Source organism: Saccopteryx leptura, chromosome 2, assembly GCF_036850995.1.
Source record: "Saccopteryx leptura isolate mSacLep1 chromosome 2, mSacLep1_pri_phased_curated, whole genome shotgun sequence".
In the NCBI taxonomy this organism is placed as follows: Eukaryota; Metazoa; Chordata; class Mammalia; order Chiroptera; family Emballonuridae; genus Saccopteryx; species Saccopteryx leptura.
The window spans coordinates 77,119,651-77,134,581 of record NC_089504.1 but is presented as its reverse complement, the minus strand read 5'-3'; the positions used below and the strand labels follow the sequence as shown (position 1 = coordinate 77,134,581).

The 14,931-nt window shown below is 40.9% G+C and overlaps 1 protein-coding gene and 1 pseudogene across 8 annotated transcripts in view; one reads left to right on the top strand and one right to left on the bottom strand.

The window, feature by feature from the left end:
* BNC2 (basonuclin zinc finger protein 2) overlaps positions 1-14,931 on the top strand; it is a 465,978-nt gene that overhangs the window by 58,068 nt on the left and 392,979 nt on the right. The window lies entirely within an intron of this gene.
* On the bottom strand, positions 2,682-2,803 carry LOC136396284 (U2 spliceosomal RNA; annotated as a pseudogene).

Below are 14,931 nucleotides of genomic sequence, written 5' to 3'. Positions count from 1 at the left end.
GTGTGTGTGTGTGTATTTAGCCTTGAGATTCATTGTTTTATGTAAGTGCCATTCATTTCCCAATGTTTCTTAGCTTACACTGGTCATTCTTGATTGCTTAATACTTATTTTTGGTGCTTATTTTACCTATATTTTCTTTTTCTTTTTTATTCAGTAAAAGGAGGGGAGGCAAGAAACAGACTCTCACATGTGACCAGATTGGGTTCCATCTGGCAAGCCCACAGGGGGCAATGCTCTACCCATCTGGGGTGTTGCTCTGTTGTTCAGCAACTGACCTCTTCTTAGTGCCTGAGGCAGAGGCCTGGAGCCAACCTTGGTGCCTGGGGTGAACTTGCTTCATTCAAGCCATGGCTGTAGGAGAGAGGGGAAGGAAGCAAGGGGGGGGTGCAGCAGATGGGTCCTTCTCTTGTGTACCCAGACTGGGAATCAAACCCCAGACATCCACATGCCAGGCCAATGCTCTACCACTAAGCCAACCAGCCAGGGCTCATTTACCTATATTTTCCCTTGACTTTTAACCTGCTCTCATTACTGTACTTGGAACATGGAACACAGCAGAATAACCAGAAGATTTGTTTAGAACAGTTGAATCTGAAGAAGGCTGCCCTAGTTGGCATGTAACCGAATAGGAATGATACATTGTTCGTGTTCTCTACTGAAGACTGTGTGCACCCCTGAACTCCACTGCATTGGGGTTCATTTTCTTAATCATGCAGTGGTAGTGTGAAGAACACCAGATTTCCCACATAAATCAGGAAAGAGGGTTAATCAGAATCAATACTGGGTAAATGAGACCTTAACGGAAGTGCCTAAGTATTGTTCAAACACATGGGAGAAATGTGTTCTGCTTTAGTTGGCCAGAACAATGTCTCAAGCTGGTGATTAGGCTCTACTCCAGCTTTAACCTCAGGCAAAATTTATGCAGCTTTACTACCGTTTGTCAGGTAATTAAAGGAGGAAAAAAGGAAATATTTGCTTAAAGTAGAAGTATTTTTTAATTAAACTTGAAAAATTATAAATAAATGCAAAGGGAAGTAGGCAGTAGGGAAATTGTTTTTAACTTTTCCTTTAAAACATTAAGAGCTTCAAGCAAAAGACCAGTATTTTCGGCACGGCTGTTTGTTAAGCCCTTACAGGACATTATTCAGCTGCGCTGGAAGTTGGAATCAGAGATGATTCTTCTGTCTTTAGTTGGAATAACTTGGAGATGTAGAGTTCTTCTTAGTTGAAAGATAATTCCTTTCACCATTTTCTGCTCGTCACTAACTGCTTGCTAGGGAAGGAGTTCTTTAAAATAAGAACCAGATATGTAAGGTCAGTAGATAGTAGTACACATCTTGATTAGGGAAGCACAGATAAAGCAGGAAGTATAGGCTGCAATAAAATGAGGGAATAAAACTCCTACTTATGTTATATCCAGAAGTTTCTGTTAATGGTTCCACCACTCCACTCATCACCAAGGGTTGAAACTCTTTGACTTCAGACCCCATACCTAAGGATTGCACACCCACAAAGCCTCATGTCCACCTCCTGTTTTACAGTTGACTGTGACCTTTGCAGTTGCCTGCCTAGATCCTCTTAACAGCATCCTTGCCAACCTTCCATATCTCAGCTCTCTTGTTGCTGTCCATCCTGCCCAGTGTTGCTCGAGTGTTTTTTACCTAAGGCTCATTTTGATCATGCTGCTCCGTCTCCTTAAACTTCACACAGGATTTGAGGTTTTCCATGCTGTGGTCCATGGGTAACTTCAACATGACATCTGATAATGTGTTTTCTTTAGGTATATGCCACATCGCAGCCCTTTGTGAACTATTTTGCCACTCCTTCAATACCCTATAGAGCTGATTTCTTTCATATCCTTCCTTTGATCTTGGAGCACTTTATTCTAGGTTCCTAATTAAGTCCTTTTTAAATGTTAACTCTTTTGTGAAGGCCTTGCCTGTTCTCTTAAGAGATGGGATAATGGGATAATGTTTTTCACTCTAAATCTAAACAGCACTTTGTACTTCTCTTTGAGTTAATTTACCTTGTAGTATAGTATCTTCTGTAATGGCATCCTTGCTATCGTCCCCCATTTGTTACTTTGTGAAATCATGATGTTCCTACTCTAGTTGTTTTTTATGAAAGATGAAGCAGTATGTAAAATTGGGGTATTGATACTTACCCGCTTGGGTTGTTCTGTGGATCACATGAGAGGATTTATTTAGATGTGAAGCTCACTGTCTGTCTGTCAAACACCCAGTAGGCTCTTAATAAATAGCATAGTAGTTGTAGCCAGATGGCCAAGGTCTGAATTTTCCCTCTGTTACCTACCAGCTTGTGATTGGGGTCTCTGCTCTAGAAGTTCTTCATCTGTAGAAGGAGAATAATGGTAGTATTTAGCTCTTAGAATTGTTGTTAGGATCAAATGAATCTGTACATTTAGAGCACTTAGAGCATCATCACCTGGCGGCTCAAAGGGCTGCACCATCCAATTCAGAAGCCACTAGCTACACGAGGACCTTGAGCATTAGAAGTGTGGCTAGGCCAAGTGGAGATATACTATAGGTATAAAATACACACTAGATTTAAGAAACTTGGAATAAAAACTGCAATACTGAATACCTCAGATTTTATATTTCATGTTGAAATGATAATATTTGGGTTAAATAAATTATATTCAAATTGATCTCATCTTTAAAAAATGTTTACTGTTGCTACTAGAAAATTTTAAATTCCATGTGTGGCTCATTTCTGTCTATTGTTAAACGGCTGATAAGAACAGATACTATACTTGATCTTAGCCAAAAGGCTGAGAAGCTATCATCTATGTCTATTGTACATAACTGTTTTTATACTGTGTAGGTATTAGTTTTTATTATTATATACATTTTTATTATTTTTATCTGTGGTGGTGGTGGTTTTCACATAGGTGCCCCCCTCCCTTTTTCCCCTTTAGCTACTTGACATCAGTGGTCTGGGTAAGGAAAATTAGGAAAGAAAGGTGTTAATAGATGAGATAAAGCGGAGGTCAAATGAGGGAACAAAAGGGTGAGCAGCTTCTGACCTCAAGGCAAGGAAGCCTGGATTAGTCTCTCACTACAGAGTCATGTGGTTCGAGTAGCTAATTTAATCTTCCTGCTTTCTCGAATAGAGCATTATCCCTCTATTGCCACCTTGAGCTTTCCCCTTATTATAAGGAGGAAGCAAATGTGATTATCAGAGTTGGATATCCATTTATAATGATGAAAATGGAAACTTGTTGAAAAATATAGGTTAGAAAGGTTAAGGATTTTTTTCTTTTGGTTCAGAAAGGAAGTTTTCAATAAGGAAGTGAACTTGGAAGGTAATATTTTAAGAGTGTCAAGACTTTAAAGTTAAAAAAATATATACGTATTTGATTATCTTAATTCGAAGTAGTCTTCAGCTTCGATGAATTTCTGTTGTTCTACAATAACCAGAAGCCATGACTATAGCTGCGTATCATGGTTGAAAAACTTTCAGACTAATTTATGCACCAGTTACTTCAAATGATTTTCTAAAATGCTATAAAATGCACATCGCATGATCTGAAAGTCAGTTTTCACACATCCTACCCTTCAGTGCCGTGCTGTCTTCTGGCATTGAATGTGCTGGCAACTTCAGCCAACATGGGCTCACAACTGGACAGTCATTCCAACGGGAATTTAAGAGTTGGATTTGAGCAGCCTCTTTTAGGAGGCTGGTCAAACAAGTCTTGCCGATTATATGTTCAGTAATTTCCTGGGGTCTTTCTTCCCCGTAATTACTTTTCATGATGGCTTGTTCTTTACACTGAATACTTACACTATGAGGGGTGGGGGTGTGGCAAACTAGATAGAGACAATCATTTGAAGTGTTGGTTTTCTTTGAGATCATAAGGTACAGTGAATAGCATTATCTCTCTGAGTGCCTTAGAACTAATAGGGAACAAAAAGGCACTTGCCAATCCCAGTGGACAGATGTGGTTTATTTAGATTGGTAAGTCTTTTGAGAGGCCAGAATTGGTGTAATGCAGAGCCCCCCTCCCCTACACGCCCAGATATTCTGTGGGTGTGGCAGCTGGCACATTATGTTAAATTTCCCTGCTTCTGTTCCAAGTAAGAACTCTTTGAGCTATATTTCTTGTTTGAACTAAATCTAGCGGATATCTGTTAATTAAAATATTGCCATTTGAAGTGCTGGCCACCTTTTTACCTAAAGGTGAAATGTTACAACGGAAAGACACATCCCTACGTGGTTTAACTGTGACCTCTATAGGTTCACATGCTATTTCTAAATACATAAATAAATCCAAACATACGCAGTTCAGTTGTGATTACATTAGCAAATATTGGTTTATGAAAGGAACCATAATAAATTTAAGTAGTAAGCTTCTGTAGTGCCTTTGACTATTTCAGTTGCAAAACATTGATCACAGCTTCAAGGAAAGCATCTGTTGTATAAAACCAGACATGCCTGTATCTCTATGCCAGTAAAGACATATTAGGTGCCTCGGTATAAATGTGTGTGTGTGTTCCCATTCTGGCACACCAAGTACTTAAATACGTACCTCCCTGCATTCCTTACCTTATAGACAAGGCAAAATAATATTTCTCATTGCTCTTGCCTGGAGTTATATCCACCCTCATTTCACTGCAAGTGTCAGGACAGCAGACAATATAGTAAATAAGAAGGTGAAACAAGTGGGGCCAGAAAACATTGTCCACAGCCCAGTGGTCCGTGTCACCATTCCCCTGCTTCCGGCATACATTGTATAATCAGGAGAGACGAGACAAGCCAGATCCTTTTAGTACACCGTGTCTGGGGAGGTTATGGAGTCCCAGAGGTTTATTTCTTCTTGTCGTAACAATCTTGATTGTGACAAGGAGATCTTGGGAAGTCACCTAAGAATGTCATGAAAACCTCATTCCTATTACTGGTATTTCTGCTGAACACTTGCTGGTAGGAATACATTTGATTTATAAAAGAAAAACAAAACCACATGAAAGCACCTGTGTTCTCTGCATTGAGATCACAAACAAGAATTCCTTCCCTTATAGAGTTCAACGTAAGCTCTTATAATGAAATGGGCTTTATTTATTTGTATTTATGAGGAGTCATTTTAAAGCAACTAAAAGCTTTATAGTTAAATGATCAGTTCTTCCCTTTCTTAAAAAAATATCAGACTCAGAATAGATTTTTAAGAATCAGAAAATAATAGCTTCCCTGTTTAATTCCATGATGGGAAGAAAGTGGTTTAGGAACTTTCCCTGTGTTTTGAAATTATTTTCCCTGTAGATAAAAAGAGATACCAGATACGTAAAGACACATACAGCCCCATGTTCTCTGCAGCATTGTTCACAGTGGTCAAGATGTGGAAACAACCAAAAAGCCCTTCAATAGATGATTGGATAAAGAAGATGTGGTACATATATACTATGGAATACTACTATTCAGCCATAAGAAATGATGACATAGCATCATTTATGACAACATGAATGGACCTTGATAACATTATACTGAGTGAAATAAGTAAATCAGAAAAAGCCAAGAACTGTATGATTCCATACATAGGTGGGACACAAATTGAGACTCATGGACATAGATAAGAGTGCAGTGGTCACCAGGGGGAGGAGAAGGGAGGAGAGAAGGAGGGGGTGGGGCGAAGGGCACAAAGAAAACCAGATAGAAGGTGACAGAAGACAATTTGACTTTGGGTGATGGGTATACAACAATCAAATGTCAAAATGATCTGGAGATGTTTTCTCTGAATCTATGTACTCTATTTGATCAATGCCACCCTGTTAAAATTAATTGTCTAAATAAAGTAAAAAAAGAGATACCAGATATAGTAATAAATGTATATTTGTTAATGTTCTTTTTCCTGTTAATTAGCATTATATTAATTAAAAACTACTTGCTGAGAAAGTTCTGTTTTCACTGGGACTGAACATTTTCAGAAATTATACCTAAATATGTATAAATATTTTGAATGTTCCAAGTAGAATATGTTAGTTTTTTAAAAATAAATTTTGTTTCAATCTGTGCAGCTGTAGTTTACTTTCCAGGCATGAGAAATATCTATTTTATTAAGTCCTGTGAGGAATATGTGTCACATACATTTAAGAAAAATCTATTTAAGATGAAAAATTCCAAAAATGACTTCCCCCTGGTGTGAAGTAAAACAAAAGCTCCAACCACATCTCTGTCTGTGGTAATGACACTGAGGTGACAAACTGCAGGCAGGTGAGGTTCATGGAGATGATCTCACACCTGCACCCGAGTTTGGGGAACAGCTGGGTCTGGAGCTGGTGTCTGGCTTTGCTTTCTGTTTGATGCAAGACCAGCTCTCAGGCCGGGGGCCTGCACATTTGCACGGAAGAATCCAAGTGTTTTTAAATAGGCAAATGGGACTGTGGCCTGGTAGCATTCCCTGGTTTTGTGAATCTTTTCCCTGGGATAGGGAGGTTGAAGAAGACTCAGCTCAGCCCCACCATCTTCAAAGCCTAAGTTCCTGACATCATTTTAGAGCTTTTTCTGCCAAATAAGGGTCACTTAGGAAGCCCAGTGAATGAAGATTCTTGTCCACTTCAGTTCTAGGTCTGTGTCCAGCCAGGTAGTACAATGTAAGTAAGCCATGTGAATAGCTTCTTTCCTCACCGAGCCCCCTATTCATGCCTCTGAAACTGCTCAGTGGAACTCGAGGGTAGTTGAGGGTGGTGAAAATTATGGGCAGGTAGAGTCCTTCCTGCTATAACACCCAAAGGTGACTGCTGATGGCATTCTTTGGTTGAAATCTTTTTCACACCTCCCAGAATAAATCTATGTAATCTATTTAATCGACCTACTTTACCTCTCTCCCTATCTACCTACTTACCTACCTGTGAAGTGAAAGTGAAAGTTGATTTCTGTGTGAGAGTTCCACCTCATCATCTAACCCGACTCAGGGGAGGGTCACAGAAACCACCAGGCTCACCACTGTTTTGTTTCTTTGTCCAGTCACTCCCCTGTCACCAAGGCCACATGCTTCCTTTCTCGGCTGATCTTGTGGAGCTGTTCTTTTCCCTCCCCACACTGGTGGTGTTGGGCAAATGCCTCCTGGGAGTGCCTCTACCATAGTTTTCCAAGGACATTGGGAAGAAAACTATTGCTTTGCCCTGGCCGGTTGGCTCAGTGGTAGAGCATTGGCCCGGCGTGTGGAAGTCCCGGGTTCGATTCCCGGCCAGGGCACACAGGAGAAGCGCCCGTCTGCTTCTCCATCCTTTCCCCTCTCCTTTTTCTCTCTCTCTCTTCCCCTCCCACAGCCAAGGCTCCATTGGAGCAAAGTTGGCATGGGTGCTGAGGATGGCTCCAAGGCCTCCTTCTCAGGCGCTAGAATAGCTCCAGTTGCAACACAGGAATGCTCCAAATGGGCAGAGCATCGCTCCCCCTGGTGGGCATGCCAGGTGGATCCCGGTTGGGCGCATTCAGGAGTCTGTCTCTCTGCCTCCCCGCTTTTCACTTCAGAAAAATACAAAAAAAAAAAAGAAAGAAAAAAGAAGAAAACTTACTGCTCTTTTCTTTCTTTCTTTCTCTTTTTTTTTATTTTAATGTTAATTGTATTGATTTTAGAGAGAAGGGGAAACGAGAGAGAGAGAGAGAGAGAGAGAAAGAGAAGAAGCGAGAGAGGGAGAGAGAGACAGGAACAGGAACATCAGTCTGCTCTGTATGTGCCCTGACCTGAGATCGAACCAGCAACCTCTCACTTCGGGATCATGCTCTCTAACCAACTGAGCCATCCAGCCAGGGTGCTCTTTCCTTTCTTAAGATGGATATGGATTTCTTTGAAGCCAGAGATCAAAGACAGTTGGTGCAGGTCCAGCCTTCAGCTAGGTCTGGTTTTGCCTGTACACTCTTTTAAACCAGTTAGAGTTATTTTTTAAAAAAAATTGGGAGATTTTATACTATAGCTCAGAATTCTGGCTTCTTTTGAAAAAAACTGGAGGACTGGCAATACCTCATCTGCCTTAATGTGTGTGTCAGGTACAGGAACTGGATAGTGGCTTTTTCCTTAGGCATAAGGGCTTTCGAGTCTTTTTGACCAATTATACACAGAGTTTCTTTTTATAATATTTATCTTTACAATGTGCCATACATTTTTGTTCTGTTCTAGTTCATCAAAACATAAATGTTCAGTGCCACTAAAATGATTTCACTGTTCACTGATGCCCTTGACCTGCAGTTTGAGACGCATCGCTCTGGATTTCACGGCAGGTTCTGCTGGCCAGGGCCCTTGTTTTTCTCCCAAAAGTTCACTGATATGCTTAACTTCGGGTCTGGTTCAGCGTTGTCTGGCTCAGTCAGTTGTCATTCATGTTAAGGAACACCAAACAGCTCTGTAGGGCCTAGTCTGCAGCCTCTTTGGGCTGTGGGTATTGTGAGGGCTGGTTTTTTCCAGGACTCCTGAATTGTAACACTGAAGACAAAGGCAGAGTGAATGTCGTTCTTTTACCTTTCCACAGTTTTTCTGCCTCACACCTGCCAAAATAAATGAATAGAGAGGAATATGCTGTTTTGTGGAAGATTGTTCCTAGCCTGTCCTACTTATTGTGTAACAGTGGGCCCTAGTAGACAAGTATCAGGGACAATTCATATTACAATGTCATTCTTTTTATAAAGCAGAGTAAGTTTTTAACTATAAGATACCACAGTGGCTGTATATTTGCGTTACAGATTTTTAGTACTCTCATGAACTAAGATGAGTAAGTAGGCAGGGGACAGAAAAAAAAGACTAAAAGGATATTGTAATTATCTTCTCTACCTTTATCAGTACTCATCAAGACCCTGGCCATCTCAGCATCAAAAGAAATGATAAAGCATCCTTACACATAATTTAAATTATACATTTATATTCAGTTGTTCGAACTGTGTATTCCTTTATGATGTTGATGAAATAGAATTTGAGATGTGGCTTCTTGGCATGGACACAAGTATTTTCTTATTGTGTAAACTTAGGCAAGCTTTTACAGATGGTCCCCAACTTACAATTTTTTTCACTGACCACAATGGTATGAAAGCTGTATGCATTCAGCAGAAACTGTACTTCAGATTTTGAATTTTCCTCTTTCCTAGGGTTAGGGATGTGCACTACATACTCTCTCATGACTTGGCGGGAGCAGGCTGCACACAGTCACGAGGTCCATCGTTGACTCTCTACAGTGAACTGTGTTGCCAGCTTTTTCTGGATATTGTGTTCTGAGTACAGTTAAGGTAGGCTTGACTAAGCTATGATGTGGTAGGTTAGGTATATTAAATGCATTTTGGACTTATATTTTGAACCTATGATAGATTTATCAGGACTTAGCCCCGTTGTAAGTAGAATAATTTCTATATATGCTGGGCCTTGGTTTTCCCATCAGTGAAACGGGTATGATGTCAACCCTTCCCAATATCCATCTCATTGATTTCTGAAGATGTCATGAAACTCTTGACTGTGTGTGTATATACACACCTATATATACATGTAAAAGTATAAGACACTAAGCTTCTATTATGGGTGCTCGTTTATTAGGAGACATAGAATTATACATCACAACTGCCTAAAATGTGTTAGGTAATTGACATGGTTACTAAGGTGACCATGTTACCTTTTCCTTTTGACATCCTTATGGGGAGGAGATAGGGCTCGTTTTGATATCCTCTTTCTGTCTTGGATAAAGATGATAATTGAGTCCAAGATCCATATTTCCTACATTAAAACACAGCGGGTCTTGGTCTTGGATACTTGTAAGGCCAAGGGCCACCGCCACAATCATGGCCATTCACATGCAGGTTCACAATAGATTCGGATAGAGCAGGGGTCGGGAACTTTTTTGGCTGAGAGAGCCATGAATGCCACATATTTTAAAATGTAATTCCGTGAGAGCCATACAATATGTTTTACACTAAATACAAGTAAATGTGTGCATTTTATGTAAGACCAACACTTTTAAAGTACAATAAGTCTCTGAATTCTTTTTAATAAGGTTGTTATGCTGTTGCTAACCAATGATGAATAAAGTACTTCTTACCATTAATGTGACTTCTGGTGCTGCATGGTTTTGCTGATGGCTTTGTAGTCTGGTTGATACGTGGTGAGGTTAAGCTTCATGCAGGCGTTAAGACTTCCATCTGTTAAATGTGATCATAGGTTGGTCTTAACGTTCTTTAGATGTGAGAAAGACTGCTCACATGCATACGTAGAGCCAAACATTGTCAGTACAGCAATACTCACATGCTGCAGTGTGTGGTATGTGACGGGAAGCGTGTTCCAAGTTTTGACAATCAGCTGGTTCACGAGTTGAAGTTTTTTCATTTTTCCCTACTTGTGTTTGCTCACCAACTCTGCTTGCTGTCGTGCAAGTCTTTCTAAATCTTCATTCAGTGATTTGAACTTATTCACCCACATGTCTGAGGCCTTCAGCTCAGCAGCTTGTAGCTCAAAAATCTCTGACGGAGACACCAGAGATGTAACTCAGGACAGTGCTGTCCACTGCATACTCGTATGGATGGGTGATGAACTTAAAAAGACGAGTGTGCTCACAAAATTCTCCAAAGCGCACTTTGAATGACTGCAGGAGATTAGATGTGAAGCTTGCTAGCTGCTGGAGATCAAGATGTTGAGCAGGGTCACTGTTGTGCATGCATCTTTAAACTCTCCCAGTTTTTCAAAGTGTAGTAAATGACCTGTTTCAATGTTGGCGATGAAGAGTTGCAGCTTGTTTTCAAATGCAAACACTGCTTGTTGAAGGGATTAGACTGTATTTCCAATGCCTTGCATTTTCACATTGAGCTGGTTCAGATGTTCAGTCATGTTCACGAGATAGTAGAACTTCAAGAGCCACTCAGGGTTAGCTAACTCAGGATGGCTGACGTTTTTCATTTCAAGAAAAGTCTGGATTTCGCTTAGACAAGCCGCATAACGGCTGAGCACCTTCCCTTTTGACAACCAATGCACATTGCTGTGCAGAAGCAGACCAGGATAATTATTCCCAACTTCATCCAGCAGTGTTTTAAATGGCAATCATTTAAAGCTCGGGCAACAATAAAGTTGACCACTCAAATGACCAGCGACATCACCTCACGAAGCTGCTCACCACACATCTGAGCACAAAGCGCCTCCTGATTTAGGATGCAGTGAAAACTTAGGATGGGTCGCTTTTCATGTTCATGAAGAAGCACTACGAATCCTCTGTTTTTCCCCACCATGCACAGAGCAGCATCAGTACACACCAAAATAAGTTTATCCATCGGTAGATTTTTTTCTTTAGCGAACTCAGTGAAAGACTTGAATAAGTCCTCCCCTCTTGTTGTCTCTCTCTCTTTTTTTTTTTTTTTTGTATTTTTCTGAAGCTGGAAACGGGGAGAAACAGACAGACTCCCGCATGCGCCCGACCGGGATTCACCCTGCACGCCCACCAGGGGGCAATGCTCTGGGGCGTCGCTCTGCCTCGACCAGAGCTACTCTAGCGCCTGGGGCAGAGGCCAAGGAGCCATCCCCAGCGCCCGGGCCATCTTTGCTCCAGTGGAGCCTTGGCTGCGGGAGGGGAAGAGAGAGACAGAGAGGAAGGAGGGGTGGGGGGTGGAGAAGCAAATGGGCGCTTCTCCTATGTGCCCTGGCCGGGAATCGAACCCGGGTCCCCTGCACGCCAGGCCGATGCTCTACCGCTGAGCCAACCGGCCAGGGCCTCTTGTTGTCTCTTTCATAGGCAAAACAGCAAGACTTTCCTCACATAGTGTGTCACCGACAAGCATACCTTGCAATCACGCTGAACTGGGATAAATGGCTTACGTCTGTTGACTCATCTAAAGCGAGAGAAAAGAATGGTGCTGCATCATTTATGTCCTTCACTTGTGTCGCCTCAATTTGATTTGCCATCATGATGATACGATCGTGAACAGTTCTTGCCGACAGAGGCATGTCTTTTATTCGTTTGATTATCTTGTCTTTATCCGAAAAGTCATCAAGAAGTTCATTGGCAACATCAAGCATGAATGTTTTGGCATACTCCCCATCTGTGAATGGCTTCCCATTTTGCACAATTGCTAAAGCACCAGCAAAGCTAGCCGAATTCCAGTCACCTTGTTGAGTCCAAACGTGGAGTTGCTGCTGACTAGCTTGCACTCTGCACAGTAGCTCTTGACATGCTTTCCTTTTGCTGTCCCCCAGTGGATGTTTCGATGCAAATGTAGTATGGCATGTGTTGAAGTGCCGCTTTATATTTGACCATTTCATCAATATAATTTTATCATTGCATATTAGACACACTGCAGAACCTGCCCTCTCCACAAAGGCGAATTCCTCTGTCCATTCCTGCTAAAAAGTACGATACTCCTCATTTTTTTTTCTTTTAGCCATCTTCTTCATCAAAAGGGTTTCTGCAATTAACTAGCTGTCTACTTGATTAAAAGGAGGGAAGTTTACTTCCTGACCTCACAACGACCCGTGTACATTATGCATTATCCAATAAAAATTTGGTGTTATCCCGGAGGACAGCTGTGATTGGTTCCAGCCACCCGCAACTATGAACATGAGCAGTAGGAAATGAAAGGATTGTAATACATGAGAATGTTTTATATTTTTAACGTTATTATTTTTTTTACTAAAGATTTGTCTGTGAGCCAGGTGCAGTCATCAAAAGAGCAACGTCTGGCTCGTGAGCCATAGGTTCCCGACCCCTGGGATAGACGGTAGATAAACAGCAGAGCCAAAAACTGGTGAGCCATCCTTTATTCTAGCCTCGCACCTGCAGGAGAGTAAATACAACTGGAAAACACTTCCCTTTCCATTCAGGGCTCCAAAGCTATTGACTTTCTCCCGGTTTTCCTAGAATTAAAGGCCCCAGTAGCTCAGTCCCCTCTGGTTCCTATCTCCTCTCTGCACAAACTGGCTTCTTCAGCACCCAGCCATCTAGCTGCTTCTCCTGCAACAATGCGGCCTCCCTAGCTCCTCCTCCTCCCTTTTTCTTAAAACTTTTTGGTGGGACAACCCTTCCTCCAGCACACATTAGCATAATCAAGCCCCTTCCCGAGCATGAAGGTAATTAGGAGTATCACCTGGGCAATGCAATCACGTGGCCATTTTTTAACAATAAAAGTGAGCAAAACCAAGTAACACATATTTTACAAACTTATTTGCCCAACAAGACTGCCAAACTGCCCTGTCCTGAGCTGTAGGAAAGGCGGTGAAAGCTGACGCAGCCTGCTCGTTGCTTCGGGCCACGGTAGAGATACAAACTGAACTGAGAATGTTCTTGCTCTTCATCCGGGGCTCTTTCCCTAAAACTGAAGTTGTGGTTTCTACAATCAAAGGCATTTTAATTTTTTCATTAAAAAACAACAACCCTGAACGTCTTCCTAATGTTTTCATATTTATTCGAGCCTTGATATGTTGATTGATAGCACACTTAAAATCACTCAGGTCAACAAACTGGGATCTAGCAGGGGCTTATGTTTTGTTCTTATCTCATTGTCAACAACCCGTTCTCAAGCCTGCATCCCCCATCACATGCAGCTCAGAGAAGGTGCTGTCTGACAACGTCCTTGTTCTGCCAGAGGACGCTTAGACCCAGGCTATTTAAACCTCAACCAAAATAACTTATTCACTTTAGAAACTGATGTGAACAAATTCTGATTTCCAATAAGTCATATGGTAACAGATGTTGCATTTAATTCCAAGGCTAGGAATGGACTTCTGTCACATGGCACAGGTGGTTCTTTCTCCATTGTATGGCTGATGGGAGGGAGAGGAAATAGGGCTCTCTTCTTTGAGGGATAATCAAGTATATTAGAGTTTGTGTTTTTGGAGTAGGAAGGCAAGAGATTTATTTGTGTTCTTTACCTGTCAGAATCACCAGCTTGCTGGCCTTGGGCAAGTTGCTTTGAATGCCTCTGAGCTTCATTAGATAATTAGTCTTAGATTGTTTGTTATGCATCCCAAGGCTGAGACCTTTTATTGAAGCCATACTTATTATTTCCTTTCCCCGAGTAAAAACATTGAGGTTGGAAAGAAAGAAATAATAACTTGCCCAAGATCACATTGCATAGGAAATTGATAGAGTTGGGGTAGGAGCGAAGGTTGGTGTGACTCTAGACCCTAACAGCTGTTAGCCTCTGTGCCTTTCAATTTGAAGGACCACAGGATGCTGGGCTCTGGTGTTTGTCAAATAATGAATTATAATGAAAGAAATCAAAGAAGTCATAATGAAAATGATGGATAAGACTTCCAAAAGAGAATTTGTCGTCACTTTTAATTTATTAGTGTATTTTGCTTCATTTAGTTCTACCAGTGTTTGAAAATTTTAAAGATTAAATATTGAAGAATATATAACACTTGCAACTGTCAGAAACATACTCAAAACCTTTTTAGTTTATAAATAGAAATTTACATTTATGTAATACTCATAGCTAACATACATAGCCTAATTTTTGCAAGCTCTGTGCTATATATTATTATTCCTATTTTCCAGACAAGGAAGCTGAAGCTTGGAAAGGTTAAATTGTTTTGTTTGACTACCACATCGGTGGAATACACTAGGATTTGTCTGTATTCTTCCCTCTGTTCTACAGAGTACACTAATAAAGCCCTGTGGTTGGCTACTACGCATTTATCTATTCTGAAATATCCGAGTTCACATCTCACTCCAGAGGAGAATAGTAAAAAAGTCATCCTAGACAGAAATATATCTTTAGGTCTCAGAAATCACTTAACTGGGATTTTTATGTTTTAGACAATAACTTCATATTCATCAGTGAATTAGTTACTAATCTTGATTTTCAAAAGGTTTAATGAAGATTATATAGTATTGTAACCAGAAATTAAGTTCCTTCCAGCCAGTCCATATTACTCCACTCCCACAAATAATATTTAGAACTTTTTATGTCCCTCTCCTCAAGAAGTGTTCCTGTCTTGGCTCCCTTTCCCTCCTTCCCATT